Below are 22120 nucleotides of genomic sequence, written 5' to 3' on the forward strand. Positions count from 1 at the left end.
ACACCAGAAGAACAGTAGAACAGATCAACGAAACTAGGAGTTGGTTCTTTGAAAGAATAAGATTGATAAACCTCTGGCCAGACTTATCAAAAAGAAAAGAGAAAGGACCCATATAAATAAAATCATGAATGAAAGAGATCACAACCAACACCGAAGAAATACAAACAATTGTAAGAACATATTATGAGCAACTATATGCCAACAAATTAGACGATCTGGAAGAAATGGATGCATTCCTGGAGACATATAAACTACCAAAACTGAAACAGGAAGAAATAGAAAGCCTGAATAGACCCATAACCAACAAGGAAATTGAAGCAGTCATCAAAAATCTCCCAACAAACAAGAGCCCAGGGCCAGATGGCTTCCCAGGGGAATTCTACCGAACTTTTAAAGAAGAATTATACCTATTCTTCTGAAGCTGTTTCAAAAAAATTGAAATGGAAGGAAAACTTCCAAACTTTTTATGAAGCCAGCATTACCTTGATCCCCAAAACCAGACAAAGACCCCACTAAAAGGAGAATTACAGACCAATATCCCCGGTGAACATGGATGCAAAAATTCTCACCAAAATACTAGCCAATAGGATCCAACAGTACATTGAAAGGATTATTATTCACGACTAAGTGGTATTTACTCCAGGGCTGCTGGGTTGGTTCAATATCTGCAAATCAATCAATGTGATACACTATGTAAATAAAAGAGAGGACAAGAATCATATGATCCGGGGCATCTGGGTGGCTCAGTCATTAAGCGTCTGCCTTCGGCTCAGGGCGTGATCCCGGCGTTCTGGGATCGAGCCCCGCATCAGGCTCCTCTGCTGGGAGCCTGCTTCTTCCTCTCCCACTCCCCCTGCTTGTGTTCCCTCTCTCTGTCTCTCTCTCTCCCAAATGAATAAATAAAATCTTAAAAAAAAAAAAAAGAATCATATGATCCTCTCAATAGATGCAGAAAAAAACATTTGACAAAGTACAGCATCCTTTCTTGATTAAAACTCTCCACAGTGTAGGGATAGAGGGTACATAACTCAATATCATAAAAGCCGTCTATGAAAAACCCACAGTGAATATCATTCTCAATAGGGAAAAACTGAGAGCTTTTCACCCATTTTTTTTGTTGTTTTTTGGTTTTTTGTTTTTTTTCACCCAATCATTTTTATCTCATGTAGGTGAGATAGTTTGCACTAATCCCCTAGGCCTTGTTTTTTTTTATTGTTCTGTATTCTCTACTAAAATATAAAGTCAACAGGGATATAATACCTGGTAGAAGCAGCTCAATAAATATTTGTTAATGTGTCAATAAAGAGATATTTCATGGATCAAAGAGTCATCATTTTTGTAATAATTCCATTTGTGTTGATAGTCGTGTGTGAGAGTTTGTAATACTAGAACAAATTATTTTTTGAATATATGAATCCTCCACTGATGATCTTTTAAAGGTAGGCTAGAGCATCACAGGGAAATATGATCACTCTGGTCCAGATAGACAATTTTAAAATGTCTTCTTTCTTTGTCTTTCCTCTTTCAGAAATATTTTTGCTAGGTGCCTATAGTTAAAACCTGCTATTCATGTAAATAGTCTGGAAAAGATAAAAAGGAATACAGTTGACTAAATTAAAAACAACAATAAATAAAATAAAAAATAACAGTAAATAAATAGATAAACAATAACAAATAAAAAAACAAAAACAACAATAAATAAAACTTTAAAGCACTTCAGAGGGATCCACTGATGTGCAGAAAATTATTGATGCTAATTACAAATATTTGTGTAATAATGGGTACTTACTATTTTCTCATTCTCTCCAGGGCAACTCAAAGCAACACTGTTGCAGCATACATGAAAGCAACGGTATGATTCTAACTTTTATTTATATGGATTCAGGGTTTGAAAAGTTAGATAAAATAAATATGTATTCTTCCAGTGTCAAACCAGGACTGCCTAAGAAATTCTATATTGGAATATTAAAATACCTTGACTCCTCATGTTGATAATCATGATATCACACCACCTAAAGATGAATATCTTTAGGCTCAAGGGACCTAATTAGAATATAAATATGTTGAATTAAGTATAGGCTCTTATTTGTACTATCTTTACTATAATCCAATTAGGAAAAATTGTCCAAGACTTTGGTAGGAATCCCAGCACCCTTTTGGGGACATTCTTTATTTATATTGACAAAACTTTTACAGCTTTATTGAATGTCTCTTTGCCAAAACTCCAAACTGCAAAACAACTTTCAATAATTAATAAGTTGGTACTGGTTTGTACTGATCAGTCTCAAGGACTTTCCATATCTGTGGATTTCAAGATTTCAAGATGCTCAACAGACAAAATCCAACCAAAAGATCAGTCAAAATCTTGTGGGTGAAAGACAGGTTAATCTTTAAGCCTTGCTAAATCATTGAGGAAGAATAGTTGAGATCAGTTGTAATGCACAGTCTTGGGGCTAGGACAAATTAATAGCATTGTCTAGATTTGATGAATTTTTCCTCCTTTCAAGGATGGAATTTTTAGATCTCGATTTTTTAGACTTCTGGATAATTGGTTTTCATGCAGTCCCCAATCCAGCCCTATTACTTGTGATTTTTTTCCCCCTCATCTACCTTTCTCTGTTAGTGCTTCAGTTTTCATAAATTCTGGTTGACAAACGGGTGATTATAATACCACTTGCCTTATATAAGTTGAGGACAAAATGAAAGCCCTTTTAATTAACATATTTACACACAAACACACCTTTTTGAATTCTATGATCTTCCATGTGCTCTCATTCTTTCTGGCTTTGAGTCAGGGCTGCCACTCCATCTAGTAGCCACTTATTAGTGGCCCAAATCTCCATGAAATAAGTTTCCTGTTCAAAATCTATCCTGATCTGGCTTAGCACCTTTACCTCTGAGCCATACTGACCTCAAGTAGCATGCTACTGTTCCGTCTCAATTGCTCAGCCCAATCGTAAACCGTTCCTCGTTTATTTCCCTAAATGCCAGAATATGGTGTTGAAGAAAACTTCACCTGAAGAAAAAAGGTAGAAATAATAGTAGATCATTGCTTTAGATCAGCCACCCTAGTATTCCACAAGTGCTCCTTATTAGCCACTTTGTCTGTAGCACAGGCGTCTTTCGCACATGGGAAACCCAGTCTGAGGAGGAAAAATCATTAGACGTAATAATCTTCAACCTGGAAGTTGAAATACTTTTACATATTATGGAGACTCATACCCCAATCTCACTCAAACTCTGCTTTTCAGAAGGGAACATAGGATTGTATTTTGTATAAGCATGTGTCTAGTAAAGTGCGTTCCCCAAACAATAGCATTCTCAAAGGGGAATACTGCCTTTGTTGAAATGCATTTTGTCACTACTACTCTAGTGTCTGTCAGTGTAAATGAAGATTCATTCAAATTTAAAAGACATCAAGTCATAATACTACCATAAAATGAAGGTTAAGAGGCCTTTGTCATTAAAGTAAATAAACGTGATGTCACGAGGTCTCACCAAATATCTACTTTGAAAGAAGGTAATTGGAAATATTTCAGTGACTTCTCATCTCCCTTCAGAAAATGTTTACCAAGTGGATATATTAACCTAAAAAGCATTTTCTCTTTTTGTTTCATTTTTGGACCCAATTATTTCTCAACATGAGGTAAAACGCTGTTCCAGCCCAATCAGAGAAATTTCGGAGCCAGAAATAATCATGATCATATTCATTAATTAATTTATAATCAAATAAATATATAAGGAAAGCAGTGCTACTATGAGGAATAGGCATATTTACAAAAATTTTCTTTAAAAGGATTATGAATGTCTTATTTCATTGGAATAAAAGGAATCCTTGCTCTCCTTCCTTCTCCTGACTCCATTTGTTATGAAGTATTCCAAGTGGATTCATTCTGTGGTAAAGAGCAGAATACAAAGAAACCACTGAAATAGAAGTCTTTTACAAAGCAGCTACTGAGACCTATTTTTTTTGTTCTGAGCTGGAAGTCTGTTGAATGCACGCACAGAAGTGCTTTGTTTTCAACCTACTCAAGGTGGTGTTGTCTAACAATTTGTTTTCAAATTCTGTGCTTATGAAGAGAAATGGACAGGGGCCCTTAACAGTCTTCAGATGAAAGCAAATACCACACCAGATAAAGCATAAACATTGTACTGACTGGAAATCATAAGAAAGAACAGCAAGGAATTGAGTTGCTTTATTTTTAATTCAGTGAATAAAGTGTTTAGTCATAGAATCAAATTCATTAAACACTTTTCAATTTATACTAAGTTATAAATACAGTTGTTGCAAAATCAGTCTTCTATTTAATACAAAATCTTAAGTTCCAGCCAAAGAGTAAGTCGTCCTAAATACTGCTATTAATTGAACACACTTGAAGAATTCATTTGACAGACTTCACCTTGGTCATTACATTACAAAACTGGCCCTGCCTAGAAGTGCTTAGTCGTCCTGTCAACAATTGGTTTTGAAGGTCTGCTTTGAGATAGGCACAGTAAGGTGGCTAACTTGCTGAAACCTTAAAAGATAAATGACCTGTATTTTTAGATATGTGGATTATTAGGTGAAGAACATTAACCCGGATAGTAAAATTAGACAAGGAAGACTTTATTCAAGAATATTACAAGAGGGAGACAGGCTAGAACTCATTCTAAGCTCAACTTTACTGAAAAAAAGACCGGAGAATTTTTAAGAGCTGGAGTGGGGGAAGGTAGGCCGCCTGTGTTTGCTAATTGTACTTACTCAAAGAACACTGGCAGGTAGCTTTTAAAAATATTTTTGAGATTACATTTCAAAGGGGCAGGAGAATTTACAAGTTACTAAGGTAAATTCGCTAAGAAAAGGGAGGTCAGGGCCTAGGGTCAGGAAGAAACCTGTATAAAGACCAGTTCCAACTAAAGAGAACATTAATGTCATCTTGGTCAGTGCAGAGAAAATAAAAATTAACTCTAGATTGAATTCAAATGATTAATGCAAATTGCATGGACAATCTTAGCTAAAGAATCTGTGGTCAAACCATGTGTTTGTTCATTTTGATTTACTTTCGAGTATCTATTCATCTCTGTGAGCAATAGAGACCTGCAAGTGTCATTTTTTCTTGTCATAGGAGTGGATATTAAAATGAACTAAAGTTTGTATTGCATATATGAGTAAAGTCTCCATAATTATTCAGCATATTATGGTGTTTCAGGTCAGTATAGTGCTGTAGCCTGGGCCTATGGAATCCACTGAGAACACTTGCCATTCATTTACTTTTTAAAGTCTACGCTCTGTTTTTTGATGAAACAAACATACAGGAATACATCTATTGTAGCCTATGTTGATGTTTAGCATTATTGTAGGAAATGTTTAAGATAAGAATCTCCACAAAACATTTTTTGGTTATAGAGCAAGTTAGAGAACACTAACCCACTCAAAATCTTAGTATAGGGGCGCCTGGGTGGCACAGTGGTTAAGCGTTATGGGATCGAGCCCCACATCAGGCTCCTCCGCTATGAGCCTGCTTCTTCCTCTCCCACTCCCCCTGCTGTGTTCCCTCTCTCGCTGGCTGTCTCTATCTCTGTCGAATAAATAAATAAAATCTTTTAAAAAAAATCTTAGTATAAAACAATTTGCTATACACTCATACGGTTTCCTTTTGGGAGAAATGCTAGGACATACATCTCATTATAGGATGTGTATCTCATAAATGAGGTACAAACAAAAGTGCCCAGATATTCTACAAAGAGAAAAACATTAAGTCTTTAGGACTACCTTTGTAAAATTGCATTGTGAGAAGTCCTCTATGATTGGTGAAATAATCTGAAGAGTGAAAATGATGTTGTTTTTCATAACTGCCTAATATCATCAGAGTGACTCTTATTGTTTCTGAGAATAAAATAATTGAAGCAATTTATCCTCAAGACAAGTGCTATATAACTCTATCTATTATTGCTGTTGTGAATATAGTCAAAAGTGTTTGTAGTACAGTTTGAATAGAACAGACCAGTTGTCTAAGTGTTGTTTCTCTTCCTAGTTGTGGAAACCTTGCCTACCAAATGACAGTGACAAATAGCAAACTACCTATTAGGGTACAGAGGTTCTTGTGGATAGGTTATATAATAGTTCACCTTGTACACATATTAGGTCCTATTAAACATTTAAACACTACTTAGGGAACACATATATAAGGAAATGTTATTTGTGTTTGGATCTTAGCAGTATTTCAGTGTAGAAAAGGGAAATAACCAATACATATTTATTTAATTCCCATGGAGAGAAGATATTTAAACACTAAAGCCATTTGCAAGTTTTTTTCCCCTTGTAATTACGGAGTTACCATATAATTTATTATCCAAATTAGGACAGTTTTGTTCAGAAAAAAAGGCTATAGAGGATAGGCCCCTCAGTCATGTATTGGAGTATCTATTACTGTACCCATGTTATGGAGAAGGAAACTAAAGTTTATTTATTGGTAAAGCTTGACTCTATATGAGATATCTTAGAAGAAAATAAATAGAAGTCATTAAAAATATGTGTGTCCCACCCATATTTTGATAAGCTTTTTGGAATGCTTGTTTCCCAAAACCTTTCTGTAACCTTCAAGCCCCTCTGGGCCCCATTCTGGATGTTGGGGTGCTGACAAGAACCTCATTTGTGATCAGTGAAAACTGCTCTAGCTTAAGGCTTTGTAAAGCTACAAGGGGATTAATTGAAAGTAACCAAGCACATTTTAAATAATGAGAATTACATAGAGTTCACAAGCCATAAACTTAAACATAAAAATGTGTGTTGGGAAGCTACAAATATAGTGCAATAGGGTTCCGCTGTTAACCTTTCATTGTTCTACTAAGTAACTTTCCTATTCCCAGGGAGTGGAGAAATATGTAGCTAGTTGATTGTTTTTATTTTAAGGAAATTGTTTTTGTTCTTGTTCCATCTAAATTCCTCTTTTCCTGATGTAGGTTTTGTTTACTATTTTCTGTGTTGCATGCCGTTTTGGGCCTGCTATGTTTTATCTGGAGGTAGGTTTTTGCTTTGCAGAGAAGTAGGTTCATGTTTGCAAAAAGTTCACACTTCAAGTAAAAAAAAAAAATCTATTGTTTTGTTTTTCTGTTTCTATTCTTAATTTCCCAGAAGTTGTATAAATCCTCTGTGTCCAATACAGTCAACAATATCTGCTACAGAATTTTGCTATCTCTGGGTATTGTAAAGCACTGAGCAGGTTTTATTTCGTCCTCCTGCACACTCTCTTCCTGCTGTAATTATCAGGAAAATTGCGGGCAAAGTACATCTCAGAAGAAGTCTGAGCCAAAAATGTACCATCCATTGGGCAAAACCAATGAAGAAGACATGTCGTGCCAGTAAGTTCCTTGGCTCTAGCATGTCAGGGTTTTAAAGTTGAAACATTTCATACCAGAAATAATACAGTTAAAAATTCAAAATTACCTACTTTTAAAATGTAGTTAGTCATTAACATAATACAGTATCTGCTCTCTGTTCCAAGATTTACTGACGTGTCATAGAAATCTCTCTCTTATTTAAAAACATATTGGCAGATCCATCTATTCTGCCTGAAATACTGGCTTCTAGTAGATGCTTTCCAGTAAGCCTCTGTGCCTCTATCCTTTCTAAAAAAATAGTTAATAAGTGTTCTTTTATATTCCTTATTTAATACATAGTATTGTGTATTTAAAAAAAATGTTTCTTGTTTTAACTGATGCTTGTTTTGGTGGTTTGTTGTTTGTTGTTCTTTTTTAATTACCCAAGCAACTACACAAGTTCCAATCACATTGGATTAGATGACTTCTGTTAAAGTACAAATTATAAAAGTATCAGTTAGTTTAAATCTATGATTACTGTATGAAGTTTTGTTCTGAAAATGGGTATTGTGCTTAATTTAAAAATTTTAAGACCTGTTCTTTCTCAATAATACAAAACTATATGTATATTTAAAAATTAGAGAAGCTAAAACAAAACAAAACAAAACAAACAGTATTTCCATAATTGCAGTACTATAAGAAATTGGTTTACTCCTCTACAGTGTGATTCAAAAATCTGAACGCTTGGCTTTCATACACAATATATTCAGAAGTATGTGGAAGTGATTTTGTCATTAATGTTATTTCAATTATATTTTAACCTTTACTTAAGTGCTATTTCCTTCAGTAGATATGGACAAATCAATATTATGCAATTGTATACATATGAGTTATAAAATTACAACCTTAGGGAAGTCATAATGAAATCTTGACTCTGAGATTAACCAAACATGAAAAGAATGTCTGAATAAGGCTAGGGGTATCAGGATAAAAGAATCGATGTGAATAATATCAAAATTTAGGTCAAATGTTACACTTTGGATAATTCTCACTTGCTCCTTTTTAAATTTTATCTTATGTTTTCATAATTAAGTTTTACTGAGCCTTTACTGTATACAAGTACTGGCATAGATACATTATACATCATAAATATTTGGGCATGGGCCTTAATTTTAAGTAGCTGACAATCTGAGACAAGTAGAAGAGAGACAAGTATACACAATTTCAGTCACGACACACCTAGTGCCAAGAAAAAATAAAACACACACAGTGATACTGGAATACAGAATAGTATTCAACCTCAGGAGGTGGGGAGGACAGCGAGAATCCCTAAGTTGGAATTGAAAGTTTGCCACCATTGTCTGTGCAAAGAAATACCAAAACGCAGCAGGAAGGTAAAAGCAGTGAGTTTTTGGAGACCAGGCTACATAATGCCTTGGGGAAAAATGGATTCTTACCAAAATTCCCAAGGAGAAACTAATTTTTCAAGATTATGTTGTCACACTCAATTTTGATGTCAGAATTTGAGAAAATTTAGAAAATCCTGCCATGTGTCTATAAAGTTTACAGATAAGTTTTTGTCCTCCAATAGTTTCTATTTTTTATTTTGATTTTTTAAAGATTTTATTTATTTATTTTATATATAGAGAGAAAGAGCATAAGCAGGGTGAGCGGCAGGCAGAGGGAGAAGCAGACTCCCCACTGAGCAGGGAGACTGATGTGGGGCTTGATCCCAGGACCCTGGGATCATGACCTGAGCCGAAGGGAGATGCTTCACTGACTGAACCACTCAGGTGCCCCCCAATAGTTTTTAAACATTTCATTAGAAAAGTATTAACCAGTCTATGATTCTAAATTGTTTCATTATCTATTATTATCAATCTGACCTCAGATGAAGAATATCAAACTTTGGAAACAACCAATGCCCATTAGGGAAGTGGCTGTAATGAAAGAAAGCAGGTGGGTCTGGAACCAGCTAGGTCTCTTTCAAGTGGGCTCAGATCTCAGTTTCTCTATGGCTACTACCTTGACTTTCCATTTCATTCTGCTCCTTGCTCTCCTACATCCTTGGACCCAAGCCCCTTTTACTCTGTTCTTTCTTTGTATTTATCTTCTTCTAATATACTTTGTAACTTATTTATTATGTTTTTTGCTTGTTACTGTGTCCCTCTGTGAGAATTTATGCTCCTTGAGGACATCTTGTCTCTTTTGTTCATTGATACTTTCGAAATGTGAAGTGGAGTGACACATAATAAATGCTAAATAAATATTGAATAATTAATAAATAAATGAACACCTGTTAGCACTATCACTAACTGTGTGTTTGTTGGATATGCTTAATCCCCTTGAGTCTTAATTATGTGTAAATCAGCTCAATAATTCCCACTCCAGGGGCACCTGGGTGTCTCAGTCGTTAAGTGTCTGCCTTCGGCTCAAGGTGTGATCCCAGGGTCCTGCTTCTTCCTCTCCCTCTGCCCCTGCTTGTGTCCCCTCTCTTGCTGGCTGTCTCTCTCTCTCTGTCAAATAAATAAATAAAATATTTAAAAAAAAAAAAGAATTCTTACTCCATAGGGTTTAATTTTTTTTAATGTACGTATTTATATTATACAGTTGACCCTTGAACAACATGGAGGTTAGGGGTGCCAACCCCCCACACAGTCAAAAGTCTGCCCACCTTTTGACTCCCTAAAAACTTAACTACTAACAGCCTGCTGTTGACTGGAGCCTTACTGGTAACATGAACAGTCAATTATCACATACAAAATATGTGTTAATTTCTAAGGAAAAGAAAATCATAAAGAAGAGAAAATAGATTTACAGTACTGTACTGTACTAAAAAAATCCACATATAATTGAATCCATGCAGTTCAAGCCTATTTTATTCAAGGGTCAACTGCATATATATATAGAGAGAGAGAGAGAGAGAAAGAGAGAGAGAGATTAAAGGAAGGAATGAGAAAGGAAGAAGGAAAGGAAGGGATGGAGGGAGGGAGGGAAGGAAGGAAGATGTAATACAACCCTGCGTATAAACAGCACTTATATGGGTGTGGCTATCATCACTTTCCTTCTTGCTTATTAATCGATACATCTGTAGCTTGAAGTTATTCCTCCAAGTGTAGATCAAATTGTGCTTTGAAACCTGAGTGAAATCTTTGAACCCAGTCACTGACCAGGGTTAAATGTGCTGCTTGCAGCTAAAACACAACTTCTAGAAAAGCAAAACCCAGATGTTAGCTTATTTGGACAAGTTATAGGGCAGCAAGTAGTTGCAAGTGGCAACTGAATAAGGGGATTTGCTGGTATGGAAACCATTGTCATTTACACACATTTTATTATTAGTTCGCCACGTTTTCATAATTTCATTATACATTCAGAGAAATACGTCTTCTTTGAAATTAGTGCAGAACGCACCGGAGAACATTGAATTTGACAGGTGATCTCTAATAAAAACAAAAGCAAAAAATATATATAACAATGCTTTTAGAATTAAAAGTATAAAGCATTTTATAAAATTTTATATAAAAGAACACTCAGTGGAAGGCACATCCATTTGGCTTTCCAATAATTCACAACATGAGACAAGGGACAAAGCCAGGGAGTCTATTCAGTACCTCCTGTCTCTATAGAAACAGCACTATTAACACCCACTCCTTTTCTATTTCTATGGTGACAGGACACAGAAGTACCTTAGAAAGGAAAAGGGTAAAGATAAGAGATCTCTTAAGTGTTGATGGAGGTGAGTGGAGGCTGGTGATGACAGGAAGTATGGAGGCTCACTAATCTCCAGTAACCTCTTACAGTCATGGAAGGATGTTTAAATCTGTAGCTCTGGTGATAGAGCAGGGCACCATTAGGCTACATTGAGTTCACAAAATAAACGTGCCCAAACCACTTGCATTATTTTACATGCAAATCTTATTAGATTTTATTTGACAATTAAAAGCAAAATAAAGGGTTTATTTATTTGTTTTAAGTTTATTTATTTAAATGATCTCTACACCCAATGTGGGCTAAACCCATGACCCCTAGATCATGAGTCGCATGCTCCTCTGACTGAGCTAGCCAGGCATCCCCAGAATGAACGTTTTAAAAAGTGTTTAATAAAAGTATAGATAATAGGGGTGCCTGGGTGGCTCAGTTAGTTAAGCGTCTGCTTTCAGCTCAGATCATGATTCCTGAGTCCCAGGATCGAACCCTGCATCCAGCTCTCTGCTCAGCGGGGAGTTTGCTTCTTCTTCTGCCCCTAACCCCACTCGTGCTCTCTCTCTCTCATAATAAATAAATTTAAAAAATATACAAATAATATGTTCTCCCTTATACTTATTTATACAGTGTTATCTCATTTTATCATTGAATTGCTACACAAAAGGGAATAGCATTAATATTGTTTAGTTTTTGGAAGAAATAATAAGATGACATCAAGTCATAAAGAATATTTTATACCTTAAGTTGTTCCCAGCTTTAATCTTCTTTGGGTAATTTCATTCTTGAAAGAAATTTTCCAAAAATACCAAAGGTTTAGAGGATGAAAAGAGAAGGGAAGGGAAGGAGTCAGACAATTTTAATACCTCAGTAGTGGAATTATTCACGGCTAAATAGGCTCTTAGCTCTTTTTTCTCATTGACATATGCCAAATATAATATTAACAATGAAATGAAGGACAGACATATTCTGTGCCATCCCCTAAATCATTTCCTACAACTCCCTTAAAGTTAAAATTACTTAAAGCTATAGGGAAACTAAATCAGGAAAGCTCATGGTAGGTTAAATAGTGTGGAGAAACGAATGAAGTGCTCTCCTACTGCATGTACCAGCTCAGTTGGATGGGGACAGCCACCTAAAGGCCTGCATGCTCTATTCCGTGTAGTGGACAGAAATCTTATGAACATATTAAGATTGGTGTATCTTTCATCTTTAAATAAAATACTTTATAACTTGCATCTGTATTTGATGTTCCACGCTTGTTCCTTTTATTGTGAGGGGTTATTGATTTGTGATCATATTTATAACCTCTTCGTTTTGCTTGTTAACATTTCCACCGTGAAGTCTCTCTTTCTAGTTTTGAAAGTATAAAGATAACCCCTATGGAAGATTACTCCCATGCCTTCTTTTAAAGTGATGCAGCTTTCAGTGGAAAAATTTCCCCCAGAAGAGACAGTCAGATTTGACACTCACAGATTTGAAGGAATAAGGTAGTTGCGACAGTGATGGAAGGACTAAGTTCATTGGTATAGCGGGAAATGCCCAGGTCCTCTTAAAATACTTAACCATCCAATTGGTGTTGCAGAAAATTTCATTCAGTAAAACCTTTCAAGGACCAGGATATGATCATTTTTATTTGGTGAAACCAAGTTGTAATTTGAAAAACACTTTCAGTGTAAAAGTAGAACAAATATTATATCAGCATTACTCTCCTTAAATATGAGACTTAAATAAGTAAATTAATAACAGTAAATTAATCAAATCACATTAGTATCTCCTAGCTCATAACAAATCTTTTATTATCCTTATTCTCTGCAATTTTAGAGCTGAGTGAGATAAGATTATACCTGCACCATAACACTTATGCCATTATTTGAGGACAATAAAACAGTTAATTTTATAGAAAAGAAATTATCAGTAAAACTAGCCATTTGGTATTATTATTCAACTCTAAAGAGTATGTCAGTAGTTTCTACAGAAATAGTCTCATATATGTCTATCTGTACACTTAAATTTACTTGATGGCATTATCTTTTAAATATTTTGAGTTCTAATTAAATTTTTATATTCATTGTATGAATGATAATGATGAATGCAGAAATTTAAGTTGATGAATTTAAATTAAATTCGATTATCAGTGTTGCTAAAATAAACACCCACATATTTTGTATTATAACACAATCACTAGTTTTTGAATCATTAAACCTATAAAAGGGCAAAAAAATTACTAGCAATTTTTACGTGTAAATTCCAGGACTTCAAATAGATGGTCCAATAAAAACACTTGCTTTTTTCTTCCTATTTTTGTATTTGTAGCTAGATTTTATTTAGAAATACATAATGAGTCAGTATGAAATTTGTGGTATGTATATATTGCTTATTTTAACATGTAACTTAGGTGCTTAATTCTATATAATAAGTTATTGCAATGGCCTCTGTGAGGCCAACCCACATAGTAAGCCATCCCACATCACATGGGAAGTAGTATGTTCGTGGAACTGGAAATCCATGGGTTATGGTTTTTGCCTTTTACTAGTTTATTAAAATCATCCTTCTCTCTGGGTCACATATTAGTTTGCTAAAGCAATTTTTAAAAGCTAAAAACACTTTGCCAAAATAAAGATAGTACTGGGTGGTAGAGTGGAAAAGAATGGACTTGGAAGTGGGGCAGTCCTGAGTTTGAATCGCCTTTGCCAGTTCTTTACCAGGTGAGTAATAGTGACCTGGTTAGTTATACTGCCAATTCTTCATTTTCTCATCTGGAAAGAGGAGAAACAGTATCTGTAAGAAGGATTTTTTGGTTACGAGAAATAATATCTACAAAAACACAGCCAAGAGTGTAGAATATGACTCATGTTTAATAAATATTAGATGAAATATCATAAAAATTTAATTTAATAGGACAGTGTTTTCCCTGTTTCCTCTTCATAATGTAAAATAAAGGAAAAGGAAAGGGACTTAAAGTATAATGACTACTTCTTTTAGTCCAGCTTCTGCATAAAAGTTAGTACTTTTTCCCCTAATTTAAAGTACCCTGGGTAACTGAAGCTCTCAAGTTAAAATGGCACAGCTTCTTCCTCTCCCCCAACAACATCTCATGACATTGACACATTAGCCAGGAATCCCATGTCTTTCCCCAGACAAGATTTCCCAGAACGTCAGTTGATGCCACAAGGAGACCAAACAGAGCAGTCAGTCTTCTTCCTTTTGACTTGCACAGGCCATTTTTTAGGCAAGTTTGGGGAGAGTGGAGCGTAGATCCCACACCTCTTTCTCTCTCCACATCTCTTAACAGTGTCTTTTTTACCATCTTTTCTACTCACATTTTTCTTATCCTAGTAATCTGTATTTATATCTCCAATCCTAGGTATTTTGCATATGTTATCCTGATCACTCATAATTTTTGCTACATAAGATTACATGCTAAATTGCCCTTTAAAGCCCAAACAGGAAATACTATTATTACAACATAGTACTAGTTCTGTATAATTAATCTACTAGATGAAATGGTGCTGGAAGGACTGAACCGTGAGAATTGAGAATAATCTTCTAAAATCAGGAAATAGGACATAAATGCTTCTGGAGTCCATTTCACGTAATCAAGTTTTATTTACCCACACTAATAAGTGAATACTATGGCATGAATAATCTCAGATAATAACTTTGAAAAGTGAATAAACCAATGGTCATGCCCAGGATTTGAAACACTTAATTTTTATGGGTGTGTTGGTTTATATCACTTTATCTAATTACTCTGTTCCAATCTGTTTGATATGAAGATGTCTCTATATTTCCTAGGTTCGTACAGATCACTGTTCAAGCAAAGTTGCTGGCTGTATAGGAATTTGTCTCTATTTTAATCTAAGTGGGAGATAATTTATTAAAAATTTAATAGAATAGCAGTATGGCCTTATGGAAAGCAATGAATCCAGACCATAATGTATTCTTCATCTTAACAGATGGATAAGAAAGAAAATAGCATTATTTGAATTCACTATTGTTGCATTCTTAGCACTTTTCCTTAAGGACTTTATATGCATTATTTCACAAAATTCTCACAGGTTGTCAGGTTTAGCAAATAAAAATATTGGAGGCCCATTATATCTGAATTTCAGATAAACTTTTTTTCATTATAGGTATACCCCATGCAATATTGGAGATATTCTTGAGTTATTTGTTGTTTATCTGAATTCAAATGTAATTTGGTATCTATAGTTTATCTGGCAACCCTAAAATTGCTTTAATAATTATGCACCATTATTAATAATCCCCATTATAAAGAAAAGAAATTGAGGTGAAATCACTTGTTCCATGCTATACAGATATTTAGTTTGGAATAAAATCAAAATAGTCCGATTGTCTGGTTTCATAGTTCATGCTCCTCAGCATTTTGCTATCCTCTCTACCTCACTGGCCACTCCTATGAGCTGAAAGCCTGCCCCATGTGATCACCATGGTTCCTCTAATGGTCAACTCTAATCATCCACGATGTAGTTCTATTTATCAAGGTACAAAAGGGTTTACCCTTTAAAAGTTAATTCCACCTCTTTGCTCCAAATGAATGCCTTTATTTTCACAGCATCATTAAAACAGCACTAATGTAAATAACGTTCACATTTTTTTGAGAAACTTTCTGGAGATCAATGTGCCATAACCAGCCAATCACTTGCTATATCAGAAATTGATTTCTGTAATATATCCAATGGCCCTTGTGGTTTCTCTCTGAAGTTTTATGTGCTAATTACTATCTATTTACTTGTAAAAATGCTACTAAAATATACATGGATTTAAAAATGGAGTAAAATACCCCTTTAAGTACTACCATGGTTCATTCTCTCTACTGTAAAATGGATCCAGGCCATGACAGTCAGAACAGTTGTATTATGCATGCTATGGACTTGAAAGCTCAGAGGCAAGAAGGACCTCCCGGTTGTATAAACAGTAATTTTAAATAGTTGTACAGTTTGGGAGGAAGGGTGATAAGGGGGTGTTTCACTTTGTCTCGTCTCAGATTTTGAATTTATTTTGCTTGCATCACCTCAGTCAGGTCCAACTGCACTTCTCACATCACAAGTTCATTGATAGGAGTCCACAGGTCCAACTGACACTTCTCACATCACAAGTTCATTGATAGGAGTCCAAGATTCTATCGTTATTCCAAAATGGAGGCAGAGAAGATGGGGGCACACAGTTCGTCTGAAGTGGTTAAATGGGGGAACTGAGCAATGTCTCAGATCCATATGGCTGTCCACTGACAGTAGAGAGGATTGTCTTACAATGAATTAATGGGAAGGGCAATTTATACATATTCTGGACATAGGCAATGTAGGATATTCAAGGTAAAGCTACACATGGAGCCAGGACAATCTGTGAGCTTGAGTGACTGCCAAGTTGCTCCATGACACTAGCGTCAAATGGTACTTGCTAGGCCTGTAGCAATAACCAAGGACTTGGCAACTTTGTTTCCTGCTCCAGCTCTGAAGAACTGGATCCACTTGTTGCCTTGGAGAGGGAGAAGGACTTCAAAAGTAGGGTACATATAAACATAGAGAACAGGAAATCATATTTATTAATGAAAATCGTTGGTCCCCTCTGATTCACTGTTTCCTGTCTTTACTATTCTACTGGAATGGTTCTTTTTTTTTTTTCTCTGCAGTAATGTTTTGGTTATGTACATATGAGACACATTGTTCAGGATTCCAAATTGTAATGTGTATTTGATCAAATACACTGCTAGTCATGTGCAACACCTAGCTAACTCTAATCTCTTTTTCTCCTACATAAGAAAGAATATCTGAGGGGCACCTGGGTGCCTCAATTGGTAAAGCATCTGCTTTCAGCTCAGGTCATGATCACAGGGCCCTGGGATCAACCCCACACTGGGCTCCGTGCTCAGCGGGAGCCTGCTTCTCCCTCTCCTCCCCACTTGTGCTCTCTCTCACTATCTCTGTTGCTATCTCTCTCTCCCTCTCTCTCTCTCTCAAATAAATAAAATCTTTTTTTTAAAAAAAGAAAGCATATCTGAGTGTGTGAATGAGAGAGAAAGACCTAAAGGGATAACCTTACCACGTCGCTGATTTATTTTGTAAAGGAAAACATTTGCTGACTCACTGTAAGCATAAAAACATGGAATGTGATGATCCAAATAGCATAACATTTAGGTTGTGAGCTACTATGTATAAGAGTAAGGAGCTATGCATATGATTATAAAATTCTTCTGCTTAAAATCCTTCAAAATCTTCGTCTAAAGTTTTCATAATTCATCAGATACAGGACGCCCTTTATAATCTGTTCATGATTTATCTCACCAGTCTCTTCCCTTTCACATTCTCTCATGATTTTCCAGCCCTAGGAGCAAAAAGTCACTTGCTGTATCTGGAATACATCATGTAATTTAGTTTCTGGTGACTTTGCTTGTGTTTCCCCATCTGCCTGGATCACCCTTTCTCTATATTCCATGCATATTCATCTTTCAAAGTTCAACCCATGTGACCTTCTCCATGACCTTTTATCTATATACTGAAAATTAATAATTATTTTTTTCTTTTTGTGGTGCTCAATATTTCTTATATCTCTTAATTAGAGCTTTTCTTCAATAATATCATTATTTGTTGATAAATTTACCTTTGAAAGTACATAATGAAATATGGTAGGATAGAGCTAATATGATTTCCTATAATTTCCCCAGCATGATGTTGTGGTTTAAAAGGTGTTTGATAAATGTTCGTTAAGTGAATAAGTAAATGGAAATAAACAACTATGTACTAATCTTAGACTTTATCATGACTATACAATGCTTATAAATGAGGGAATTCCACAAATATTAAATTGCTTATTACTTAACAGTTAATAGGGCCAGAAAATAATTTTGAAGACCAAGAAAGTAAATGATGTTATTTGAGGATCAGATATAATAGAAAGTAGAATGGTGTAATGGAAAAAGCATGGTCTTCGAAAGAGAACTAGATTTTCATCTGAAATTCTTTATTTTGAGTTGTGAGGTCAAAGAGTATTTAACCTCTCTGAGACTCATTGTTGTCATCTGTAAAATGTGAACAATAATAATAAAGGAGGAGGAGATATAAAGTGGTTAGTTCAATCCCTGGTACATAGTAGATGATCATTAAATATGAATTCACTTCCCCTTTTCTGGAGTCTTGTGAACTCAACATTTCAACAGAATTAGTCATGATGATGGAACATGCCAGGGTAAGGCTATCTAGAAATAGGGAAGTTAAAGGAAAAAGACTAGGTAGGCATTCAGTTATTTAATTATGAAGAGAATAAGGTGAAATTTGCCAATTTTGATTTAGGCCATTTTACAGGGCTACTTTAAAATTCTTTTTAAATATTGGTGTTTCCTAAATTCAATTTTATAATTGTCTAGTTTCAGGTGTAAAAAAACAAAGTACTAAAATTTTCTTGACACGTTTGCAGTATTTTTTATTATCACACCTAGTATCTTTCATTATTTCAGTAACTCCACACGGAAGCCAGTCTCTTTATAGTTTCTTCTTTTGGAAACTATCTATGTCAGCCTTCTCTGCATCTCTCTATCACATTTATATTAAACTTTCTGGTGTGTTATGTAAAGCAATACTAGCACCTTCTGCTCAAAGGAGGTAAAAATGACAGGATGAAAAGCTGACTATGAAAAGAAAAAAAATAAGAATCCTGGCTTATTTGTAAAATAGCAAAATATTTTCAGCTGCCTCAAAGATAAACCTTTTGAAACAAAGCATACCTTTCACTTATTTTTTATACTGGATAATTTCCTTTGAGATCTGTGAACAGGGCTCATGATAAAATTAACAGTTTTGTTAATTAATTGACTACCTAGTTGATTGTTCTACTTGATTGAAAAAATGTCGGGATAGGAGAACTATCCTTTCATTAAGGGATTGAGAACTTGAGTTAAATAGTAAGAAGTAAGTTATGATTTTTGAAGGATTAAAAGATAAAAGATAAATATGCTGTATCTGTCATTAGTACAGTGATGTAAATATTCAAGCCAGTACTATTCACCTGATCAGGAAACTGTCTCAGGGGTTCAGGATAAACAGGTATATTTTAATTTATGAGAGTTAAGAAACCCAATAGCCATTCTCTGGATAGTCATCAGAGAGGTGCTCCACACATCTCTGTTCACCTTTACCAGGCTATCACCTTGAATTTTCTAGACTTTCCTAGAATATGGTCTTTTATAGACAAGGAACGTCAATAATACTGTAATATCCAATATCTTTGGAAGTTTATTTTTAATGCTCCATGCAATTACATTTCAAGGGAGGACTCTCAGGAGCATCTGTAGAAAGAAACCATGAAACTTATACGTGGCTTCACACTTTCTGAAACCTCAGTTGCGGCACAATGTGGCAGATGCCCATTTCTCCCTGATCCTCACTGCTAAATCCAACTAAAAATCCTGGAAATAGTGAAAGGGACAACCAAAGGAGAGCTCTGAAAGTTGTTAGGAAGACAACAGCCTGGTTTGGGATCCTGGGATGAGAGGGACAGAGTACCAAGGTGTTTTACAACCTCTTGTCAAGAAAAGAAGGTGACAAAGACCAGGCATTTCCCAACACCCAAATCAGGAACAGAAGGCATTCCTAGTTGGCCCATTCCTCTCCTGGACTGAATGGGAGCTGTGCCTAAAGCACCCAGTTAGACCTGGTTGAACCAGCAGGGGAGATTGATCTGGCCCTGGACCTGAAACTTCTTTACCTGGTCTAGGGACACCAGGGAGGCTGATGGGGAAGGGGTAGTATGGGTGGGTGAACCTGTACGAAGATCACATCACAACACAACACAACACAACACAACACAACAAGGAGTCTGCGGACCAGTTTCCATTTCCAAAAGACAGGAGTGGTCCTACCATAATAAGCATCCAGCCAGGGAAGTTTCTTTATCCATGAAAACCAGAGACTACCAAGATATACCAAGTGGCTACAACTGGGGAAATCCTTTCTCCATCCTACTATGAATAGGCGGAACATCAGCAGTTCCACATAAACCTAGGGGACCAAAATAACAGTGTGGAATACCCTGAAAGTTGAACTGTCATTAGAACTCAAACCCACAAAAATAGGCCAGGCCATGTGTGCTAAACCATCTTACCCTGAATGGGGGTGGTAAATTCAGTCCATCTAATCCAACAGGCATTACATTTAGCCGTTCCCAAGATTTAGAAAAAAAAAGAAAACTGGCCAATGAAAAGATTCACCTTCTATCCATGGAGAAAATAAAGAACATGTTGAGGAGTGATACACTAAGAATCCAAGCTATCCATCCACCTCTAAATGGAAGCAAATACCACTTCAGGTTTATGTCAGTCATGCAATCAGTTTTACGTGGCAAGGAAACAACTTTTGAAAAAGAGGGGCTTTCCAATATTGGATCTTATCAGAGGATCCAATGCCTAGTGACAATTTTTTTAAGATTTGATCACTACTTTATGAATCTGTGGCTTTGCAATACCAACGTCATCAGTAAAAGGGATAGTTCACTCTGATTCAGTAGCAGGAAATAAACATCAAAGCATCCTCACTGGCTCACAACACAGAACCTCTGCCTGACTTGATCCTTCCTTATTATCCCACCCACTACCACCTCACCACCCCACACCTGGCAGCTACCACTTTACTGCTGCCCGCTGGCCCCCACACATACCACACGTGTCATGCAGCCCTTCCCAAGGCTGACTGAGAGAAGCACAAGTGAAACAGGCCAAAGTCTCTGTTCTGCAAATCTGTCCCCACTTGTTTTTATGCCACAAACTTTTTCAAGGATCTGGTCCTTCAATAGGACTGATAAATAGCTTTTCAGGAAAAAAAAAATCGTTAAAAAGAAGGGGGATTGATTCTGATTACTTCAAACTGGTCATCTTCTTAAAGTCGATCAGCCCACAGATTTACAAAGTCTATCAGACGGAGGTGAGGGTGGCCTGGGAGGAAAGGCAGAAGGGGCAGGAGTCCTCGGGCTTGTTCCAGCATGGCTGGAGGAGCTAGCGGGTGGCCAGGACAGTGTGCTCAGAGGTCTAGCCAGTTGTCTGTCCTCCACAGAGAAAGCTGGCAATTTGGGGTGTTTGGGTTTAAAAATTCCTGGCAGTAACAGGGAATCCCTGAGGGCAAACATTTTTTAAAAAAATGGTGGAAATGGGGAAGGAAAATGAGAGCTATTGGCCAGGAGCTTTGATGTGAAAATAAAATTAAAAATAAAAAGGGAGAGAGAGGAAAAAAAAAGAACCCTTTAAATGTTTCTGAGGATTCTGAGCATGAACTAAAAGTAGGGTACGAAGATTGAGGAGACAGACAGTTTGTATTGCTGGCATCCCCCATCTGGAGCTTCTTGCTTCTTTGGGGCTCTTTGGGCTCTGACTCCAAACTGCAGTCCAAGCCTCCCTTAAAGGCAGAGATGGGGCTGCCCTTGGCGTTGGTGCAGAGGCTACTGTTCAAGGAGGGGTAGTTGGACACTTGATCCTGCCCTTTCCAGTGCACGGACTTGCTGCTCCAGAAGAGCATTCTGCCGCTTGAGGTCATCAATATCTTGCTGGTGTGTGTAGTTTTTCCTTTACATATACTGGATATAGTCTGTGGCTTTGTCTAGGATTTGGGCCCAGGGTGCCTGCTGTCCTTTGGAGTGATGGAACAAGGTCCCACAAACTGGGAAAGCTGTCTTTGATGTAGTCCCTACGTTTTCGTTCCAGTGCATTATGATGAGCCTGTTTGTCAGCTGCAGATTGAAACCTTGGTTGCACTTCGTAGCTGCCCACCTCCATGTCATTGTTGTCACTCATTTCATATGGCCCAGGGAGCAGCCACTGAAGCCATGTCAGGGAGGGGCGGGGGAGAGGGGGGAAGTTAAGAACAACGAACCAAGCCCCACCCCCCACTCACAACACACTCACTCATTCCTCACTAGCTCTCTCACTACACACACATAACATGGGTGAGAACCACCTCCTCACTCTAGTGACAAATTCAGTGACGTTAGAAAATTGCATTTGTCATCAGCATCCTGATGGTTAATGCATCACCCTTGAGAAACTGATTTTCTTTAAATATCAATCTGGTCAACTTTCAGGAGACGAAAGAATAATCAGAGAATATTAACTTTA

General features: G+C 36.4%; 1 pseudogene; it reads right to left on the minus strand.

Annotated features, from left to right (window-relative positions):
- The window catches only part of LOC100482390, a 58263-nt pseudogene extending 36464 nt beyond the window's left edge, over positions 1 to 21799 (minus strand).
- Between the last annotated feature and the right edge of the window lie 321 nt (positions 21800 to 22120).

The sequence above is a fragment of the Ailuropoda melanoleuca genome, chromosome 3 (genome assembly GCF_002007445.2).
Source record: "Ailuropoda melanoleuca isolate Jingjing chromosome 3, ASM200744v2, whole genome shotgun sequence".
NCBI classification, from domain to species: domain Eukaryota; kingdom Metazoa; phylum Chordata; class Mammalia; order Carnivora; family Ursidae; genus Ailuropoda; species Ailuropoda melanoleuca.